We start from the raw sequence: 23171 nt of genomic DNA, 5'->3' as shown, positions 1-23171 counted from the left end.
TACGGTATTTCGACTTTGTCAAACACACACGAGACATCACCATGATGCACGCTTTCCTTCGAAGGCAGCAGCTTTGAAAATGCGATGACTGCGCTGAATAAATTTCGGAGTCCGCGGTTGCGCAGAAATTTCCCTTGGGAAATTTCAGCGGCGCATTAAGTAGGAAGGCATTGAACGCGCACTGTGGCGACGGTTAGGCGCTGTGCATTGGACCAACATACTGCGTGGGTAAGGGGAAGGGGAGAGAGAAGGGTTGGTGACAGCTAACGCTCGCAGAGTCAGGACTCGCCTGTCTGTCCGGGCAACAATGTAGTACATGCTTTTATTCCTGACATGCCGTGATTGTCGACAGGAAATGTGTCGACGTTTCCTGGCTAACAAGATAACCAGTACACACAGACGTAAATTGAAGTGTTAGGACCTAAAGCTATATAGAACAAGGAATAAAAGAAAACTTCGTAAAGATTACGACACTACAGCAAGTAGCGCTTCAGAAACATGCATACTCGAGAAGACATGTATTTGAAAAAGTGTTCAGCTTAATAACTCTTATACGGTAGATAGAGTAAAATATCAAACAAATTGATCCTTCTAACAGGACATATATGCAGCCCCAGTCATTTATTTAAATATCACAATTCGTCAACTAAGTTCGAAGCTATTGGCAACCGCAACAGGGTGATTCCACGAGAGATCGAACATGCCTGTCCTGTCGCAATTTTTGTTTTGCCTGGGTTTTTTATATGTTATGTGGGCACATTCAAAGTGCACGGAACTGAAAATTTTATTTCGAAGAAACGCTCCCAGCGCGCAAAAAAAAATATTGGAAGGTGGCGGCGCGGGCGTCCTGTTCTTGCTCACAGCAATGTTTTCGGATTTCACGGCCGAATTTAGCGCGAACTATAAATGATGTGTCGAAAATTTTTTTTGCTGGTTTTAATACGCATTGCTGTAAATTACATCCATGCTTTTTTATGCCGTCCTCAAAAAGAAAAAAAAATGAAAAAATGGCAAACACGGCCGAAATCAAAAAAGGGTCCTAAGTTTGAGGCGCCTTGGCTGTTACAAACAGAAATTTGAAAACAGTGTAAACTATAGAAAAGAGCCTTTGCAACATTCATACTGAAGATCATTTTCCTACGGGCAGCGCAAAAAAAAGAAAAAAAGATAGTTAAAGAAGCGAGTTTTTTCAAAAAAGTACATTTTCAAAAAATAAAATAAAAAAACTCCGGTCTCAATGTTGAGGACAATTTTTTATCGAAGAGCGCTTATGTCAGTGAACACACGGTTTTAATATCATATGTCCTCATTTTCTTTGTTTACGAGGTATAACTGGCCAAAATGACCCTTGCTGTGTGTGCTCACTTAAGTGCGACTAATGGTTGTTATCAGCTTGCATTGTGCGTAAATCTCAGTTTTAATTATTCTGCTGCAGCAAAACCTTGCTCTGGTGGCTTTTCGTCAAGAAAAATGTGTTCTCAGATTTTATTTGTGTCTAGCGTGTGCAAAGTGGGCTGCTGCCGCCCTCTAAATGGCTAACGTGCAAACAGTTTGCAGCCTACAACCTCGCCTAGAATCATCAGAGGAAAGATGGGCTCAAGATATCAATCGCTTCTTCTTCCTGGAGGAATGCCTGGTCTACCTCATCGCGGTTAGATGTAGACAGGTTTTCCTTGAGGAGCCTAAAGCAAAGCAAGCAGACCTCGCAGGTGTCGCGAAGATCCTCAGCCTATGACAGTAGCTTCTGGAGGTAGGCAACAACAACAAGAGCAAAGAAAAAAACATTTTCCTCAGCAATCTTCTTTTTGTGAACGCGTAAGTAATCGGCACAGAACAATCGGACGTAGCCATGGGCCGCGCGAGTCGCGTGTAGTGAACAGCTAGACCTAGAGCAAGTCGAAACTTTTGTACTGAATGGCGCCGCACAAATTATCTCGCATCTGCGCAGCTGTCATGGATGCCTTTCCAGAACTGCTCACGGTTTAACATTTTATGACTAAAGATGTCTAAGCGCTTTGGGCTGTAATATTTAATTTGTAGGCCGCACTCATTGTCAAAACTAAGGGTAATGTCCGTCCGGCGCCACCAATGACCTCTGCTGTCCTCGACGAGGGGAAAGCACTTTAGTAAAGTGGCAACAGAACATCATCAATTGGGCAGCTTCGGCCACTCATGGCTTAATCATGCCGCACCGCACGTTTTATGGCTGCTGAAACGATGACGTAAAGGTCGAGATGATACAGGAAGACGTTATCTGCGACGCCGAAAACATGTGATAGCGGGAAGTGAAATAAACGGCTCGGAAATCATTGAGCTAACTTTTTACAAATGTTGTTTAGGCACAGTGTGCGTCGAATGGGGAAGATGGTTAGAGCATACAATGCATGTAATGGAAGGGAAGCAAGCAGGCAGTGAGAAAACAACTGCATAACGGCGCGTCTGCTGATTGTGGCATTTAGTTACAGATTAAGTTGGCCTTCGCTGCATACAGATGTTTTATTCTGTGTGCAAGGAGAGTTTTGACAAAGTCACCTAAACCATGATTAGCGAATATTCTGATTAGCTTCTGATTAGCGAATAATGACGGGGTAATTTGAGGTTGTAAGCTGCAAACTGCGTACGCGTTAGGCCTTTAGAGAGCGGCAGCAGCCCACCCTCACACACGCCAGACACAATTAAAGTTTGAGAATACATTTTTCTTGACGACAAGACACCAGAGCAAAGTTTCACTGCAGAAAAGTAATTAAAACTAAATTTACGTGCAATGCAACTGATGACAACTATCAATCGCACTGAAGTGCGCACACACAGCAAGGGTAATTTTGGCCCGTTAAATCTCGTGAACAAAGCAAATGAGGACATACATATTAACACGGTGTTTTCACTGACATAAGCGCTCTTCGACAACACAATGTCTTCAAAACTAAGGCCTGTGGTCTTTTATTTTTTGAAAATGTACTTTTTTGAAAAAACTCGCTCCTTTAACTATTTTCTTCTTATTTTGCGCTGCCTGTAGGAAAACGATCTTCCGCATAAATGTTGCAAAGGCTCCATGAAATACTTGGAAAAAAGCATGGATGTAATTCACAGTAATGCGTATCAAAACCAACAACAAAATTTTCAACACATCATTTATAGTTCGCGTTAAATTCGGCCGTGAAATCCGAAAACAATGCAGTGATCCAAAACAGGAGGCCCGCGCCGCCACCTTCAATTATTTTTTTCGCGCGCTGGGTGCGTTTCTTGGAAATAAAATTTTCAGTTCCGTGCACTTTGAATGTGCCCAAATAACATATAAAAAAACCCAGGCAAAACGAAAATTGCGACCGGACAGGCATGTTCGATCTCTCGTGGAATCACCCAACAGCAGTGGCGGTCTATAAGGGAGAGCGGCTGTCCGTTTAGGCAGGGGCTGAACCTCGGAAGATGTTACATTTTATTGCACTGACGCCTAGTCCAAACATCCAATTGTTGTGTTTAAGGGTACAATATGCTACATATTTGTGGAACAAATATATAAGTAAGTTTTACTCGAGTGGTAGAGAGAGATGAAGAGAGCGAAAGCTCAGCTTGTCAGCCTTGCAATAATAAATAAAACAAAGAAAAAAAGAAAGAACAACAGAAAGAGAGAAACAAAGAAAGAAAGGAAAAAGAAAGAAGGAAAGAAAGAAAGATTTATTTCCTACTTCTTTACATAGACGGTAGCCGGAAGAAAAGGTATCGAGGCATGACAGAAGCTCCTACTCCGTTGAAAAAAATTTTGCCAACGGTGAAAAGCGTACATGTAGCACAAAAAAATAATAGAAGGACGTCGGTTTACGACATTTCATAACAAAGAAAAAAATAACTGTAAACTAACATAAATATTGGTTAAATACTAGAATAAAAATTAATCTTTTTTTTATTGTAAGTGGAATACAGGAATCACGTTAGTAGGACCCCGTGTTTTCGGAGTTTACTTTTCTTGAAATTCGAAAGGTGTTTTTCACAGTTAATTTTATGTCTGAAATTCAGCGTTTATCACAGTTTATTTTTCGTAAATATGAAATTCTTTGAAATTCGGAATTTAATTTTGCATTCTCAATAATCCAATATCTGATGAAACGATACCTGAGCACGAAAACATCACACACGAAGCGTATTTTAGTTGTATAGAAGGTGTGAACGCACAAACACATATACACAAGCACGAATACTTGAATACAAAACACCTACATTTGTGAGTATTAGAAAATTAGACGAAAGAATACTTAAAGAATACTTTACGCCCCAGTGCCGCTAGTGGACCATATTGCAACGCGCGCTTCTTTTGTTATTTTTATGTAACTAGTCCGTTGCACGCGTAGCTGCTGCCTCGCGCAAGCCGCGCCCTAAGGCCTGGGAACTTTCCAGATCATGTTAAAATCTTATATGCTTGAGCGCAAAAATGTGAACAGCTGAGATTAATCTGAAGCTAACGCGGCCACCAGCGATAAGGATCGAAAGTTCGATGCCGCATCTGTAAATGCCGACGCGCCTTGCTGCAGATCAGTTTTTTGATGGCCGACACTGTTCGCTGCTATCAGTGTACGGTGTGTATCGCTGTAGTCTGACTTTCCGCTTCCCGCCCACAAGTTAGGCCAAATAAAGAGCTTCATCTTGAACACACCGACTGCTGCCTTCGGTGACAGGTGCTATATATTGGATGAAATGTACGTAAAATTCGTGAACACGGAGTGTCGTGGAGCCCACGCTTCCACAAGGGGACTTGTATTCTTCAAGGCTTGTCGACGACCAATAATCGAAAAGTCGGCTGCAGCGCAACCACGTGCTCACGAATTTCTCCTTGCTTCAAGCTTCTCTCTTCCCTTAAAGTTCAGCCTTCGTATGTTGCATATGAAGAGCGTTAATTATCTACTGGTAAAATTCCAAAGTATGAAAATGACCACAGTGCGGTTCATTGAAAATCGTGCCTGCATTGTAATGCAAGTTCAAGTAAAAACAAACAGGGAGACAGAGGAAAATCAGTTAACTATTATGCATATGCATTGCAGAGAGTTAATGCACTGTCCTGATAGTGCATTAACTATACAGTGTCAAAATTCCAAAGTAAGAAAATGATCACAAGGTGATTTATTGGCAATCGGGCATGCCTTGTGACGCAAGTTCAAGTAAAAAGAAATAGGGAGATACAGGAAATATACGGTGCATGACGGCGGCGACGGCAAAAACCAGCCGAGACTGTATAATTGCTATCGCAATAAATATCAGCTAACTATCCTGCATATGGGGATCACCCGCGTAGGCACAGGGGATACGTCTCTTTGTACACACACACACACACACACACACACACACACACACACACACACACACACACACACACACACACACACACACACACACACACACACACACACACACACACACACACACACACACACACACACACACATATATATATATATATATATATGTTCAAATGGAGTTTTACAGGCGTCAACCTGACGAAGCAGTGGTTTACCTCGCCCAAAGGCTAACACGAAGCAGGCCAGCGATTACAGTATGTCGTCTTCATCGTCTCTCTTGCTCGAGCCCCGTGTCCACTACCCCTTGTCCACTGCCTCATTACAATATATATATATGTCGAGAAAAGATTCGGTGTCCGGGTAAATATACACAGTGAAACAGACACGCGTACGAAGCGATTTATGAAGGCCGGACCCACGGCCGAAACGTCAATACATCGCTTCGTACGCGTGTCTGTTTCACTGCGCATATATATATATATATATATATATATATATATATATATATATATATATATATATATATATATATATATATATATATATAGATGCACAAAATATATAAAGGGCGTGCTCACCGGCGCGAATTATATGTACGGCTGCACCCCTGAGGCTAATGACAGAAAGACAGCCCTGCACTGACGAACGAAATGCTTTGCAACTTGGTAGGCGAAATCTTACAGGTGAGGGGAAACATCCCTTTAGGGGCGAGGAACCTTACTGTCTCGGCTTCTCGGCGGTGCATCGTCGTGACCATTTTCTTGTCTACATCATCGTGTCCTGTTCACTTGCTTGAACGCATGAGAGAGTATACATCTTGGTACACTGTACTATACAAGACTATGCTATGCTCTTATAGCGTGCCTGTATTGCGGAGCGGTTACGAGGCTCGCCTTCGAATCGTGGCTACGCGGGCTCGAATCCCTCCTCGGCAAGAGCTTTTAGGCCAAGGATTTCTCTTTCTCGTTACCTATCTGTCTTTCTTTCTCTCTCTCTTTCTCTCTCTCTGTATTCGTTCTCTCACTCATGGGTTGTTGCAGGCCACGCTGGACAAATCGGCGCCCATGTTCTGGGAGCGAAGGTTTACGAAGAGAGAGCGCGGCGGTTCATGATACTGATCATTGCTGTTTACCTGTCCTGGACCAAAGCTGGGCTTAAACAGCTCTTTTGATAGAACATCACCAGCGTTTCTGATCAGCACAGTGTTATCGCAATGCAAAGCGCTAAAGACACATTCCCTGCGGCTTTTAGATCTACTTCAAATTGTGATCACAGCGCAAGGTAAGACACGAGACAGAGAGCAACGAAGACGAGCGCTGCCTTTGTTTTTACTTACAACTCAAATTTTACTGCGAAGAACAAGCAATTTATGAAAAAGTGACAAGCGATAAAAACCGCATATGATAAATGACACCCCCTCCGAAACACGAAGCCAACATGATAAAGCACTCTAAAACAGCAAAGCAAGAACAGCCCTGTCAAAAAAAAAAAAACACTGGCGCATGTGTTGGTGCAAGAAAGCGAGTTCTTTATCAGTTAAAGCTATGGAAGCTATTAGAGCTAGATTTTAAATACTTTTCTTATACATATTTTCACGTAGTCGTGACGTCGTCGAAGGCAGCAGTCAGCACGTCAGAAATGAAACTTTATTTGGCCGAACTTGTGGCCGGGAAACTTAAAGACAAACTACAGCAACGCACTGATAGCGGCGAACAGAGCGTCGACGGTCGATGAATTGACAAGCGGTCAAGCGCGTCGGCTTTCATACAGGCGCTATCGAAGTTTCCAGCGATATCGCTGGTGGCGGCGGTATCTCTCGATAAAGCTGGAACATTCGCGTGCGGCGCGCAATCTTAACAAAACGATCTACTACAATCGCGAAGCTTCTCGAACAATGCTTCTCGGACAGCGTCGAGCGTCGATAACCGTCCTTGCTGGTCAAGCCCGAATACATAAAGATAAAAGAAGTGCGCGTGGCATTGGCCCCCTCTGAAAAAGCATCGTCCCGATGCTTGTGAAAGAACAAAGAAAAAAAAAAACAATTGCATACATAAATAAATTACCATAACAAAGGCAAAAGAGTCCCCAGGTACGCTAACGCGCAAAAAACGGCTTAAGGCGCACGATATGGACGACTTCAGGTCGTGCGCGGCGTCGCTGGGAGCTCATATTGCCGTCCGGGATGACCTCGTAGTCAACAGCACCGAGACGTCGAAGAACCTTGTATGGCCCGAAGTATCGCCGAAGGAGTTTTTCGCTAAGCCCACGTCGGCGTATCGGCGTCCAAACCCAAACACGGTCGCCGGGCTGGTATTCCACGAAGCATCGTCGAACATTGTAGCCACGGCTGTCGGTGTACTGCTGGTTCTTGATACGCAGGCGGGCGAGCTGTCGAGCTTCTTCAGCACGTTGTAAGTAAGCGGCGGCGTCGAGGTTTTCCTCATCGGTGACGTTCGGTAGCATGGCGTCGAGCGTCGTCGCCGGGCTCCTTCCGTAGACCAACTTGTACGGCGTCATCTGCGTTGTTTCTTGGACGGCCGTGTTGTAAACGAAGGTCACGTACGGAAGGACGGCGTCCCACGTCTTGTGCTCAACGTCGACTTACATGGCCAGCATGTCGGCGATGGTCTTATTTAGACGCTCGGTGAGGCCATTGGTCTGCGGGTGGTAGGCGGTGGTGCGGCGGTGGCTCGTCTCGCTGTATTTGAAGATCGCCTGAGTTAGGTCCGCAGTAAAGGCGGTACCTCTGTCTGTAATGAGGAGCTCTAGGGCGCCATGACGCAAAACGATGTTCTCCACGAAGAACTTGGCTACCTCAGCGGCACTACCTTTGGGCAAGGGCTTTGTCTCGGCGTAGCGGGTGAGGTAGTCAGTTGCTACGACGATCCACTTGTTGCTGGAAGTCGACGTCGGGAACGGCCCCAGTGGGTCCATCCCGATTTGCTGGAACGGCAGGTGAGGTGGTTCGATTGGCTGCAGAAGTCCCGCTGGCCTAGTCGGCGGTGTCTTCCGTCGCTGGCAATCTCGGTAAGTCTTATCGTAGTGGGCGACGTCGGCAGCAAGGCGTGGTCAGTAGTATTTTTCCAGTATACTGGCGAGCGTGCGGGAAACACCGGGGTGTCCAGCCGTCGGGTCGTCGTGTAGGGCCTGGAGGACTTCTGGTCGCAATGATGAGGGCACGACGAGAAGGTAGTCGGTTCGAAGTGGCGAGAAGTTCTTCTTCAGGAGAACGCCGTTCCGTAAGAAAAACGACGGCAGTCCTCGCTTGAATACCTTCGGAACAACGGCGGTCTTGCACTCGAGGTACTTCATAAGGCCCCCCAGTTCCGCGTCGGCTCGTTGCCTTTCGGCGAAGTCGTCGGCACTTATAGTTCCGAGGATGCAGTCATCGTCGTCGTATTGCGGCGGCGCGTCGACGGAGGCAAGAGACAGGCAGTCGGCGACAGAGTGTTTTCGTCCGGACTTGTACACGAGGGTAATGTCGAATTCTTGAAGCCTCAGACTTCATAGTGCGAGACTACCTGAAGGGTCCTTCAAGTTAGCTAGCCAACATAAGGCGTGATGGTCACTGACAACTTTGAAGGGCCTGCCATAGAGGTAGGGACGAAACTTTGACGTAGCCCAGAGGATGGCAAGGCATTCCTTTTCTGTTGTGGAATAATTGGCTTCTGCCTTGGATAGTGACCGGCTAGCATAACTGATAACCCTTTCAAGCCCGTCAGTCTTTTGCACAACGACGGCACCGAGACCCACGCTGCTTGCGTCGGTGTGTATTTCCGCATCGGCGCAATCGTCGAAATGCTAAGTATGGGTGGCGTCTGCAGGCGTCGTTTAAGTTCTTGAAAGGCTTGCACTTGCGCCGTTTCCCACATGAATTCCACGTTAGTCTTCGTGAGAAGCGTCAGTGGTTCAGCGATCTGTGAAAAGTTTTTGACGAAGCGTCTGTGATAGGCGCATAAGCAGAGAAATCGGGGCACGGCCTTCTTGTCGGTGGGTGGCGCGAAGTCGCCGATGGCAGTTGTTTTCCGCGGGTCTGGGCGCACTCCAGACTTGCTGATCACATGACCCAGAAACAAGAGCTCGTCGTACGCGAACCGCCACTTTTCTGGCTTCAGGGTCAGTCCAGAGGTCTTGATTGCTCGTCGACGAATACACGACGACGTCGTCCAAATACACAAGGCACGCCTGCCACTTCAGCACGGCCAGTACGGTGCCCATGACGCGCTGGAACGTCGCAGGTGCCGAGCAAAGACCGAAAGGCATGACCTTGAACTCAAAGAGGCAGTCGGGTGTTATAAAAGCGGTCTTTTCTCGGTCTCTTTCGTCTACTTCGATCTGCCAATAGCCGGTCTTGAGGTCCATCGACGAAAAGTACGTCGCGTTGTGAAGTCGATCCAGGGTGTCGTCTATCCGTGGGAGGGGGTACACGTCCTTCTTCGTGATTTTGTTCAGGCGCCGATAATCAGCGCAGAAGCGAAGTGTCCGGTCCTTCTTCTTCACTAACACCAGGGGTGACGCCCACGGACTCTTGGACGGCTGGATGATGTTGTCGCGTAGCATCTCGTCGGCTTGTTTCTTTATCGCGTCGCGCTCTCGAGTCGAAACTCTGTAGGGGCTCTGACGCAGTGGTCGAGAATTTTCTTCTGTTATAATGCGGTGCTTAGCAAGAGGCGTTTGTCAGACCCGCGATGACGACGAGAAACAGTCCTTGTATTGCAGGAGCAGGGTTTTGAGCTGGTCTTGCTTGACAGTCGGAAGGCTCGGGTTGACGTCAAAATCCGTTTCGGGACCTCTATTCGTCGAAGCAGGTTCGGCAGCATCGAAGAGGGCGAAAGCATCCCTGGCGGCTACACATTCGTCGATGTAGGCAACCGTCATACCAATGTTGAGGTGCCTATATTCACGGCTGAAGTTTGTCAGCACTATCATTGCTTTACCGTCACACAGCTCGGCTATACCTCGTGCGACGCAAATTTGACGGTTCAGGAGTAGGTGCTGATCGCCCTCGATGACGCCTTCAAGGTTCGCAGGTTTTTCAGTGCCGACGGAAATAATGACGCTGGAGCGCGGCGGAACGGTCACCTGCTCTTCTGTAACATTCAATGCATGGCTCCCCAGTGTCGCTTGGGGTGGGAGCGCTTTGTCTGAGGTTAGTGTTATCGACTCAGACCTCAGGTCGATGACGGCGCCGTGGTCACTTAGGAAGTCCATTCCAAGTATCACATCCCTGGAGCAGTTTTGTAGAAGTACAAAGCTCGCACGATAAGTCCGGTTATTGATGATGACTCTCGCCGTGCAGACATCAATCAGCGTTATCAGATGGCCTCCTGCGGTCCGGATCTCGGGGCCTACCCAAGCAGCCCTAACTTTCTTCAATTTTGCTGCGAACGGCCCACTTATGACGGAATATCCCACTTATGACGGCTCCAATATCGATGAGAGCGGTGACGTTGTGGCCGTCGGTCAGAACATCGAGGTCGCTAGTCCACCGTCTTGCGTTGCGGTTACGTCGCGGCGTCGGGTCACGGCTACGTCAGTTTGCACCGCTGCTTCCGCGTTGCGTCGTCAGGTCTTTCCGGTCGCAAAGTTTGGTCTTCAGGCCGTCGTTGGGCGTACGTCGGGGCTCAGAACTTCGTCGCGGCGTCGTCGTCGACGGCGGAGGATCTTCAGCATTTCGTCGTTCAGCAACCGCACCTCCATCGGTTGCTGCCCTTAGTTTTCCGGATACGGGCTTGGCGACCGGCCCCGGTTTGGGCCAGTGTACTGCCGGCGGTGTGGTGACATGTAGCGGCAGGGTGACGGCGAGCGGGAAGGTCGTCGTTCTTGCCACTGTGTTTCGGTGAGGTAGTCGTCGATGCCGCGAGGCCGTTCGCCTGGCTGCGGGCGCGGTGAGTTGACGGCAAATCCGCGTAGCCCCATCTGTCGGTACTGGCAGCGGCGGTACGTGTGGCTGGCTTCCCTGCAGTGGTCGCAGAGCGGGCGGTTGTCTGGGGCGAGCCAAACGTCGGTCTTCCTTGGCGCGTAGCGCGGGGCACAGCGCTGGGTGACAGGAGGACGGTAGGGCGTCGGTGGTGGTGGCGGCGGTGGCGTCTGGCGGCGGAACTGTGGCGATGCGGTGTCTTGACGTGGACGCGGAGGGGGAACGTAGCGTCAGGCTGCTGCAGCGTAGCTCATGGCTTGCGGATGAGGCGGCGCTGGCTGAGGAACACCCAGTGACTGTTGAATTTCTGATCGAACGAGCTCTGCGATCGAGTCCACTTGAGGCTGTGGTGAGGGTAACAGCTTGCGCAGTTCCTCCCGAATGATCGCTCGGATCGTTTTGTGCAGGTCGTCGGAGGCGAGGGCATGAACAGCTGGGCTGTCTTCAATCGAACGGCGATTGTACTGGCGGGTTCGCATTTCCAGCGTCTTCTCAATCGTCGTCGCTTCTGAGACGAGTTCTTGGACTGTCGAAGGTGGGTTCCGCATCAGACCAGCGAAGAGCTCTTGCTTTAGTCCTCGCATGAGGAAGCGTACTTCCTTGTCCTCGGGCATGGCAGGGTCAGCGTGGCGAAACAGCCGGGTCATTTCCTCTGCAAAGAAGGCCACGTTTTCATTTGGAAGTTGGACCCGTGTCTCCAGCAAGGCTGCGGCCCCTTTCTTTCGGACGACGCTTGCGAACGTCTCCAGGAAAGCGGGGCGTAGACGTCCCAGGTTCGAAGAGTGGACTCCCGATTCTCGAACCAGGTCCTTGTTGCGCCTTCACGGTAAAAGCAGACGTGACGCAGCTTGTCCTCGGAGTCCCTGTTGTTGAAGGTTGAGACCCTTTCGAACACCTCGAGCCAGGTTTCGGGGTCGTCGCTACGTGATCCATGGAAGGTCGGCGGCTCTCTGGGCGGCTGCATCACGACAGCTGCAGGGGACGCTACGGCTGTCATCGTGCCCGTTGTATTCGTCGCCGTGGCTCTTGGCTTGTCCTGTAGAAGAGCGTATTCGGGTTGCAAGCCTTGTAGCCTGCGGTTAGCTCGCTATTGCACGAGGTCTTCGACGTCTTCTTCACGCTGTGGGCTTGGTTCCCGGCTCTTTGTAGGTGTCCGGAACATCAAGGAAGCAGCACCTCCACCAGATGTCACGTGGTCGTGACGTCGTCGAAGGCAGCAGTCAGCACGTCAGAAATGAAACTCTTTATTTGGCCGAACTTGTGGCCGGGAACATGAAAGACAAACGACAGCAGTGCACTGACAGCGGCGAACAGAGCGTCGGCCGTCGATCAACTGACAAGCGGTCAAGCGCGTCGGCTTTTATACAGGCGCTATCGAACTTTACAGCGATATCGGTGGTGGCGGCGGTATCACTCGATAAAGCTGGAACATTCGCGTGCGGCGCGCAAACTTAACAAAACGATCTACTACAATCTCGAAGCTTCTCGAACACTGCTTCTCGGACAGCCTAGAGCGTCAATAACCGTCTTTGCTGGTCAAACGCGAATACATAAAAATAAAACAAGTGGGCGTGGCAATATTAATGCCAAGTTACCTTATTTTTCGCTCTTTTGGGCCATCACACATTTTGTGAAATAAAATTTCGCGTCCCCGTCATACCTAAGGCACCTTTCCTGCCTCCTCAAACGTCATCAAACCTCAGAACTCCTTCGTCTATTCCTTCGTTAACTTTCTAGGAATTGGAGCTTTTTACTGCATTCGTTTAATAAATATTTCGAGCATGAGGCAGTATAAGCCATCGCTTTTCGACTCCTATTCAATTTGCGATTTGCATATGCAACAACACCTCCCAGAAATTCATGTCGGGCTTTATTTCAATGACCACAATGGGGAGCATTAATTTGTGTTCGAACGTAGTCGACCGGAACACGTGCCCGAGCCTAAAGGGAGTCGTGCCGGTGCAGCGGGCAATGTGTGGATTGGCTCTACTGTAGGAGACGAAGAGGTACAGTTTTTATGCGAATGCATGGGACATAAATCCTTTCCTCAATATTTTCCAGTCATTTATTAAGATAGTCTCGTTAGAAGACCGGTAGTCTATACATTACAGGCATGTCCCCCTATTCACATTGACGCAGCTCAGCGTTGTTTATGCTCCTATATTGTGCATGTATTGAAGACATCTAATGCACAAAGTTGAAAATAACGCGTCTTCCGAGGGGAATCACACTGCGTGAATTTTGTAACAAGACGGCGAGATGGCTAGTTGGTGAACATTTTTAAAGCCAAAGCTTTTGAAGCGCACGAAAAACCGAGGACCTGTCCCTGTCCACGCTTCGGTGTTATGCGCCGAAACGTGTTTCGTTGGTGTTAAGCGCTGTGCTGTCAAATTCTTGGTTCTTTTGTCCTTGTTTTTCCGTGCGCTTAAAAAGCTTTTGTTTTCAACGTGAATTTTGTGACTCCGGTTGTACTCCTATTGTGGCTTGCGCCAGATAACAAAAGATGCCTGATCCCTCCGTCATAGAAACCAGAATAACACGAGAGTAAAGCGTGCCCTTACAGAATAACTGAATGTTTACTGTACATTGATATAAGAGAGTCTGTACAATGTATATTGATGTCTGGCAGCTATAGCACCGTTTAACGTGGATGCACCCATTTTGATGATTGGTGGTACATCTCTATCCCGACAACTAACGTCCATGTTAAATTATTAAACAAACCCTTGTGGTAGCTGTAGTAGTTAACGGTGAAAGCGTAATCAGAGAACTAGGTGTGACAGCCAAAAGAGCGTCCCATATTGGACGCAGAACTTGGTCGCCATCCCACGCCATGTTAAAATGTGATTGAACACCACGGCCGGACTAGAGGGAAACGCAAAGCGCGTCGTGCCGCCTGGGTAGCCCGGTTGCGATTTTTCTCGGGGTGAGCGCGTGAGCGGAGAACGCGGTCTTACAGCCAGGTGAGGCAGGCGCTCGTCGCAGAGCTGTTTTTGGTTTGCATTAGCGTGATGCTATGAGCGAGGCCGGCGCTCTTACGACGCTTGGGCTAAAATCGCCACCTCGCGGTGTGTTAAGGCATTCACAAAACTGAACTTCTATTGAATGGGACGGACGTGTAACGCGTTGCAGGTGCTAATCGCGGAGGCCAGAGTATTGAGGAATTACTTTACTTTGCCGCTCCCAGAGGGCAACACCACCCCGCCTACAGGGAAAGTGGCAGATATAAAAGACGCGTTTGTAAAGCCTCTAGAGTCTGTGACCGTGGCGCAGTGGATAGCGTGCCCGCCATATGTTCTTGCGGACCGAGCGGCCGTGGCTTCGATGCCTGTTGACGGAACATTTAGATACGAAGCATCTTATAGTGGAGTTCAAACCGGTGGTGGTGGTGGTGTGTGGCGTGACCACCCTTACTGCGCATGCGCATACCCTCTCCAAACTTCCCCTCTCCACTACTCATCTCCACTTTCCCTCTCCTCTTTCGCCTCTCCACTACCCTCTCCTCCTTCTTTCCACTTCCCCTCTCCCTTCTTTCCTCTCCACTTCCCCTCTCCACTCTTCCTCTGAAACGCGGGCTAGACATGCCGAAATGCTCTCCTGCGCAACGCCGCGATGAGCGCCAGCGCATGCGCATCCCCTCCCCCTGTCTCTCCTCTCCTACGCTGGCCCCTCTCGCGCGCCTGTCGACCGCGTTCCCCGCTCGCCCTGTGAGAATTAACGGCCACGCTAGAGGGAAGACAAGACGCGCGTAGCATTCATCTTCGCGTTCCACGACGCGAGGTCGGTAGCATGTCCAACGAACGCCAACGGAAGGCGATCGTGCAAGTGCTCCGGTTTCACATCGCCTCATGGTCCCCTTTAGCGGGAAATGGTGTAATTTGTTTCTTTGCCATCTGATCGTGTCAATTTTTCGACGTCGTTTCCGTGACGGAGGTACGTCACTGAAGTCTTGGTGTACCCCGGCATAAAACACATTCGTGTTAAAAGTAATTAGTTTTTCGTATACAAGCGCCTCTCTTTACATTAGGTAAGTTGACATACAGAAGTAAGGACATGTATCAAATAATTTTTTCTTATACAACATTGAAATAGTAGTCATTTTATTACAATCAGGAGATATGAGTAACCCTTCATTTACAACCACATGACCCCGCAGAAGAAGTAAATTTCATTTGTTTTTAGAAAGGAGAGAAATGTTCTATGTCTGTGTCGGGAGGTCAATTGAACTTCTTGAATTTTTCTTCTTTTTGTAAAGCACCGTGATTAAAAAATAAACGCTCACTGGAAAATCCTAATGATATTACTTGGTTAGCCCGCCCGGCCGCGAGCAGGAGGGATTACCCGGCCGCGGCGGCTGCATTTTCGATGGAGGCGAAAATGTTTGAGGCCCGTGTATTTCGATTTAGGTGCCCGTTAAAGAACCCCAGGTGGTCGAAATTTCCGGAGCCCTGCACTACGGCTTCTCTCATAATCATATCGTGGTTTTGGGGCGTTAAACCCCAGATATTATTATTATACTTGGTTAGCCCCTCATATAGAGTCCTTTCACTGCATTGGACAACTGCTTTGCACTGCAGTGACAAGCTTGTGTTCTGGTCCTAATTCAGAGGGATTCTGTGCTATGATATTCAAAAAAAAGTATGCGAGTCTAATAGCGTGCATAACAGGTGCTAGAGTAACACTTTCATTTCTTCATTCCGAACGCCTCCTCTAATCTGAAGCTAGACAGCCCCAGCAATAAATTCCCCTTGATACGACAGTTTCCCGGGCATTATTCTTCTTCGGCCCACGCGTTTTCCTAATGACTGCTGTCGTCTATTTCGGTGCGACTGACTGCCGCCGACTCTCCACTCAATGATCCACATATGCTCGATGACCATTGTGATAATGGCATTCATTAGCATTTCTTTTCAAGTGGGGTGGCGACTGACAGTCACATAGCCCTTTCATTCTAGTCATTTATTACTCCATTTATTACAGTCTTATACTGGAACCCTTTCCTTTTTTTTTCTTGACACAAGCTTCACGCGAGATTCATACAATCGTCATATTCTGGATAGATAGATGCTGTGAGCATTATTTCTTTGACGGGGCTGTGACCTGTGAGCCAGGAGACTCCATCTTTAATTCAGCCTATGGCACTGCCAGCCTGAATTGAATAATTTCAGAGAAGAAAAATAACCCTTATTACTTGATAGGTTAGCTTTCTTAATTTTGCTGCGTGGTAACAATGTATGTTGGTTTATTTTTGTCGTTCCCCCTACTTTTTAGCCGCCACTCCTCCAACGGTCTTCTACTTATTTCTATCGCGGATCTGTTTGCCTTGCCAGTGTTCTCATTAAGACCAAACGCTTCACGCACGCTATTGCCCAATAACCCCGGGTGGATATCCAAGTATCCGAAGGTCGATTACCTTTGCGCCTTTCGGCGGAAGTGGTCGCAGCGCATGAGCGATAACTTACAGCAAATCTTGAGAGGCTTTTTGATGAGCGCGGCTGCTTAAAGGCACCCTGAAACGGTTTTTTGAAGTTTTGTCAGCGTTTAGGCTAGAGCATCCCCAAATCATTCGCACCAGAAATTAAGCGACGCACCGTGTACCAAGGCGCTACGGAATTTATATCTATACCCTCCTCCTCACCACTGCCTTGCACCCTCAACTCACAGACACGCTGGCATCGCCGGCGATCGCAGCGCTCTCATGAGCGCACTCGACGGTTTCAGCTTCGCCCAGGCATGGCCTGAGATATTGCGCGCCGACAGGTTGCGCGCAATCTCGCAGGTCCAGTGTGCTCGGCAGCATGCCCTCTGGCAACAAAGACGAAGCTCGCGGAGTGGCTGATATCTGCTCCGACAGGTGCCACCACACTGCCAGCTGATCTTATTTTATTCTCCTGTTCGGCGACAAGCTGCAAAAGCATGCGGACAAACAAAACGGATTCGAGAACGACTACCGATAAGCTTAAACTCGGGCAATGTGGTTGTGTCTTCAGGGATGAAGTTACGTGGATCGTGGCGTTGAACGGATAGCGAGAGCGCGACGCTTATTGCAGCGACGAGCTGAAGGGATTCCGCTCGCCAGATGCATCACAAACATTGCACGATGTCCCAATTTTACAAGTCACCAATTGCTAGAGGTGTGGTACACAACACGGCTAGGGCAATTCATTTTGTCCAAGAAAAGGAACCTCGAGATAAACACTGTCGTTCAGCTCACGTCAACACCGAGCACGTTGTAACACAGGCAGACGACGTTCGCTGCCCACAGGAGGTTCAGTGACGTGGACTGGACATATTCAATCAGATCAGCCGCCTGCGTGACGTCGCGCTTCCGAGACGACGCGCACTGGAAGTGGGCAGCTTGAAAACGCGTTTGGCTGAGCCGCTGTAATCGGTGGCGAATCGCAGCTTTAAAGCCTTGTATTAAATTACGCAGTTTACGCACAGAGCTTAAATCGGTCTGTAAATGATCCTTAGGACTTGCTCTACCGGCCCAATGTGTTCGTAAAAAAATTGGGGGAAGCTTCAGCTTCGCGTTTAAGAATTGAACGCGATAGCGATATCCTGACCCTAGTGCCACTTCGAACACTACGAGTGTTTAACAAAATGCGCGCACTTAGGTTTGTGCCTTATGTAATGGGTAGCATGCTTTAAACCAGGAGCAATTATGCACGAGAAACTTTTTCGAATTTGCGATGCACCCACTACGTGGTCTTAAGGGAATACGCGCAGTAATGTGTGTGCCTTTTGTAATGGGTGGCTGTCTTTAAACCAAGAAGTCGTTATAATATTGACATGGTATGACGCCCGATGGCAATGTACGCTTGTGCCACGCAATATTACTGCGATATTACATCTGGTACTGTGACACCTGTATATAGGACGCGTATTTTTGGGAAGCATAAAAGTTACTTTCAGCGCAGCACCAAGCAGAGGCGTGGCTGTGTGGTAGAACACCTGCTTGTCACGCAGGCGGCGTGGGTTCGATTCTCACTCGGACCCAACATTTTTATTATTTATTTTATTTGCAGCTTTTTCGATTTTTCGGTCACGGACAAGATGATGATTTTTTGCTCACAACCAACGGCGCCGACACCGACGCCGACGGAGGAATTTCTGCGATACGAGCTCTTTAACGCTATCGCGTTAAAATCGTCAAAACCATTTCAGGGTCCCTTTAAGGTTGAGGTCAATCTCTGGGGAGCGTCGTCCGCCGTTTCCTGAATTGTATGCGCTACAGAAAGAGGACAATCCCCACTACTCTCCACTGGTCCTCTAAAAATGAAGTCTGCGGGCAAAAGCGTATGTGCCGAGGGAGGAGAAAGAAAGAAAGAAAGAAAGAAAGAAAGAAAGAAGAAAGAAAGAAAGAAAGAAAGAAAGAAAGAAAGAAAGAGGAAGACAGAGTGAAAGACAGATAGAAAGACAGAAAGATAGAAGGGAAGAAAGGAAGAAATAAAATAGATAAAGAAACACTTTGTACAAGACATTTGGTTGGGAGAGCAGGAGGAGAAAATGTATGACCTCGTTTGTGCCGATGCAAACATGGCTAGCAATGTGATGCCACCAGCTCTGCTGTTGAACCAGCCCTCGCGACGTAGGCTGGAGTTTCTGTACTGAAAAGGCACCTCGACTTAAAGTCACAGCTTAAGTTTATCAAGTCAAGCTTAATACAAAGATACACGTGATCATGTCCGAGATGGTGATTCTATTTCTTTCGAGGGGATGACGTCAGGCGTTATCATAAGCGCTACTTAACAAATTAGGGAGCGTTTATGAATAGGATGGTATCTGTATTCGCCTTAATGACGAATAGGAAACATAATAACATTATTTCGCAATGTGCTTTTCAGATCTCGCATTGTGTTTTTTTTTTCTGAAAAGTTATCTTAGTGTCCGTTGACTGCGTTATCTTTCGCGACAGCCTTATGCATGCTCGACGTTGTCTGGAATGTGCAGGCCTACAGAAAATGATATACACACAAACAAAACATACGATAGAGCATGTTTCTCGTTTAATCTCGTTTAAAAGGAGATTTCTCCCTTTTTTTCGCGCTTGTATTCTGGAACAGGCCGTCCATTCTTTCTTGGTCTCTCAGAAATGCTGGTTCATCTGTTCTTGGTGACAGACAATCGGATAAGAGGCACGAAACCCTGTGCTGCTTCTTCTACTACTACTACTACTGCTAAACTGCACAGCTTCCGAGAAAAGCGCATTTGAAACGCCAGCGACATCCTGGAATGAAATAAAGCTTGAATTATACCAGCACTCTAGCATAGTGTTCGTCAGACAATAACGTTGTAATGCTATTATAACATTATAATGTTAGGGCAGTTGTTCTCTATAGGGTACAACTGCCGAATACACTGATATCAACGTGGCTAACAAATTATTATAATATTTTCATTTTTTCAGTAAAGTTCACTGGACACATAAAACTTACATGCACTGATTTCATGCTTCTGAAAGTGTCATCAACGTTACATCTCTGAATGAATTTGAGTGATCGAAGAAAAACGACGCTGATGGAAATTCTAAAGCTAATTTTTCATTCGTCCAATACATTCATATGCCCAAACTACCTACCAAAGCATTTGCAACAAAGTCTGCCACTCAAGAGACGTCATAAAACAGTGAAAACCCGCGACGTTAAAATGACGTGAGCGCACCAACCAGCGCATTATTACGCTGCACAAGATCTAAGCGTTTACGGAACTTCCGGACAGTGCCCCCTTCCAAATGCAGTGGAAGAGAGCTGCTTAGCAGTCATTTTGACCGGGTTGCTCGTAGCTGCTTCGACATTGGATTTATTCGCCTGGTTTTATAACGCTGTCGGGTTATTTGAGGGCATGTACAGCACTTGTCCGCGGACTAGTCTTTGCTGAGTCTGCATTTTCACTGACGCCTTGCTGCAAGCCACCGTAGCAAGTCACCGCGTGATAATCAAGGGAAAGCGCACCAGTTGGAGACAGAGGGGGAACCCTCATCTACCCGCTTTCTGGTTTAGTTCTGTGAGCTCGGGCCAAGTGGGTCGATCTCAACTTCTCGGCGCTTATCGACTCATATTAGCTGGAGAGGTAAAAAAATCCTGCCATTGCAGGCAATATAATTCGTTTTGGAATAAAAAGGGACGTATGGTAAACAGAAAGAGCGCCTAATTGGACTATTCAGAAACGTTCCTGGTCCTCGCCTGTGCTTGAATTGTCGAGGACGTAAATCTGACGTCAGGCAGAGCGAAATAGCAGAACGTTCTACGTTCCCAGGTCTTTGTTACGCGTAGCGCATCTGAGACGAAGGGAGAGAGGAGGAAAGGAGGAGAAGACAAACGGAAAGACAGGGAGGTTAGCCAGTTCTCAGACCGGCTGGCTACCCTGTGCTGGGGAAAGGGGAAGGGGGAGTAAAAGATGATAGAAAAGAGATGTTACAAAAAAGAACAAAAAAGAACAGTAGTACGATAAACGACACTGCTTAAAGTCTGTCTATGAGACTAGTTTTGCGCAAAAAGCGCAACAACGCTTTCAAAGGTTTCTGTGCCGAGGATGGTTTCGGCAGCGAGCAATACAAGTGCGAACAACTGAATTTTACTTGCACAGCAACTGACCATATGTGCCAAAAGAGCGTAAAATAGGATAGGTATTTCATCGTGTTCGTGAATTTATTTTTTTTTATAGAGCAATATAGAGCGCAGATATCGCTAATCTCGAACATATGCTCTGGCGGTGCCCCGCGTTACACGGCGGCGAAGTCATCACGCCGTCAAAATGGGAAGAAGCTATTACAAGCTCCGGACTCGAAGCACAACTATGGGCAGTCCAACGGGCCCGCGACGCAGCAGAGAGACTTGGTCTTTCTGTTCCGACGTGGGAGCGGCCCGCAACGTGCTAGGGCGCGTTCCGAGGGACCGAAATAAAGTTTATTCATCCATCCATAGAGCAATGCGTATACTGGCGCTTATAATCATCGCAAGATACTCGAACAGAGCTCGGGTGAGACGTATTTATGCGACGCTGAGACCAAGGTACATTACATGTTTACCGAAGTTCTATTCGATAGAAGCTTTTGCAGCGTTCTAGTTCACTATCTAACGCACTGCGGCATCATGAAACCAGTTTGCTAGCATACTGTTCCGTAGTTGACCTAAACAGGCTAGAAGACAACATATAATGACGTTGCCTATGCTCTCATGCTAGAAACCAAGTGGGTTGTGTTTGCGAGTATATCAAGCTGTTTTCTTTACTTGCTCATTTTTGTTTTTTGGGCAACCACTATCTTTTTTTTTTTGCTACAGAACGTATAGAAATGGAGTAGCCGAGATTTTGTAAACCTCAACCTCTGCGCAGCAAACTAGTCAGAACAGAACAGAACAGGAAAAGAAACATCTCAAATTGAGCTGCGGACCTCAGGGGGAATTATGTTTGTCAATCCATGTTGCTTGCTTCTTATTCGCTAATCTTGTATTTGCCCAATCTGATCCGTCAACCAATGCTCACCGGAAATCTTGGAGGGCAGCTTTTGTGCTGATTAAGCTTTCACAGTTAGGGCTCCTGCATTTCGGGAGCGATGTTACCTTCTTATATGTACATGCGTGTGCGTGTTTCTTATGTGAACGCTTATGTGTATGCATTCAAATTCAGAAGGGAAACGGGCGGGGGGGGGGGGGGTGCGGTGCACCCATATGTACTCTACCTATCTTCGGCTTGCGCCTATGCTCTCCCCAAGTTTAAGTATGTCTTTCACGATATAGGGCAGACGTCTACTATTGATATGCGTGCCCCCTGTTTTTCTGTAAGAGTGTGTTGATTAGATTTACAGGAATAATGAAGTCCTCGACGTCGTCTCGGGTGAATTCAGTTGTGACCTGCGTAAAACATTCCAGCAAAACGGAGGAATAACAGTGCTGACGAGGAAAACGGTTATGTTCGCTACACGTTCATCGCTTTCTTATTAGTTTTCCTTTCATTCTGGTGCACTGTACGCCTACAACATAATACCGAAATAGAGATCGGCTTAATAACGATATATTCGAGACGTCGTGCCTAATTACATTAAAGGCGTGACGGTTTCGAAGGTCGCAGTCACATTTCACTGGTAAATTAGACGCGCATGTTGCATGCTGTCTACCGCCAAATTATTTGACATCCGACATGAATATTGCGGCTCTGATTCAAATTAATTCATTCTAGAAGAGTGGTAAGTTGGGCGAGTTGGTAATGATCCATTATGTAACTGCGCAAAAAACGGACGGTGACACAGGAGGAGAGGAAAGCGACTGTTTGTGCTTTCCTCTCCTCTTGTGTCACCTTCTGTTTTTTGCGCAGTTACATAATGGATAATTCATTCTTTCCCGCTACAGGGCACCGCTACTTACATTTTAGCGACCCAAATTTTTGCCTTACCGCTATCGCATAGCTGCACGCCACAATATATTGCTAGTCATTCTCCGGAAGCCACCGGTCGCGTCGAACAGCTTCTACGCAAGCTTCTGCCTTAATGGGAACACGAGCAGCCATATTTCTTCCGCTCGGCGGCCCTGTTGTCGGTTCACCCTTGCTGAAGCCATTAACAACGGTCGGGTGCCAAACTTCTGGCATCGCTAGCTGGTTGCTCTACACCGCCACCAATTTCTTTGGGCAAAATATTTTTTAAATCTTTTTCTTTCATGTCATGGATTCGTCGTAGTTTTAAAAACAAATACAAAGCAGCCTCTACAGGGATTTCTTCATTTCATACTTTGCTCCGGAAGTTGTTGGAACCGTAAATCCGTCTTTAATGAGGAGGAATGGCGTACCCACTTTGGATCTTAATGGAAAAGTTAAGGGAGCTTTCGAAACGCCTTCCACTGCACATTCAGAAAAACAAAAATATGTCCTTCCGCCTGAGCCGGGTTTTCTCGTGATTTCGCGCTCCTAGGCTTTAAGGATTATAGCATTTTGTATTTGTATCATCTTTAGGGCGTCTTCGTGATATC

The sequence above is a fragment of the Rhipicephalus sanguineus genome, chromosome 8 (genome assembly GCF_013339695.2).
Source record: "Rhipicephalus sanguineus isolate Rsan-2018 chromosome 8, BIME_Rsan_1.4, whole genome shotgun sequence".
Classification (NCBI taxonomy): domain Eukaryota; kingdom Metazoa; phylum Arthropoda; class Arachnida; order Ixodida; family Ixodidae; genus Rhipicephalus; species Rhipicephalus sanguineus.
This window is presented reverse-complemented; position numbering follows the sequence as displayed.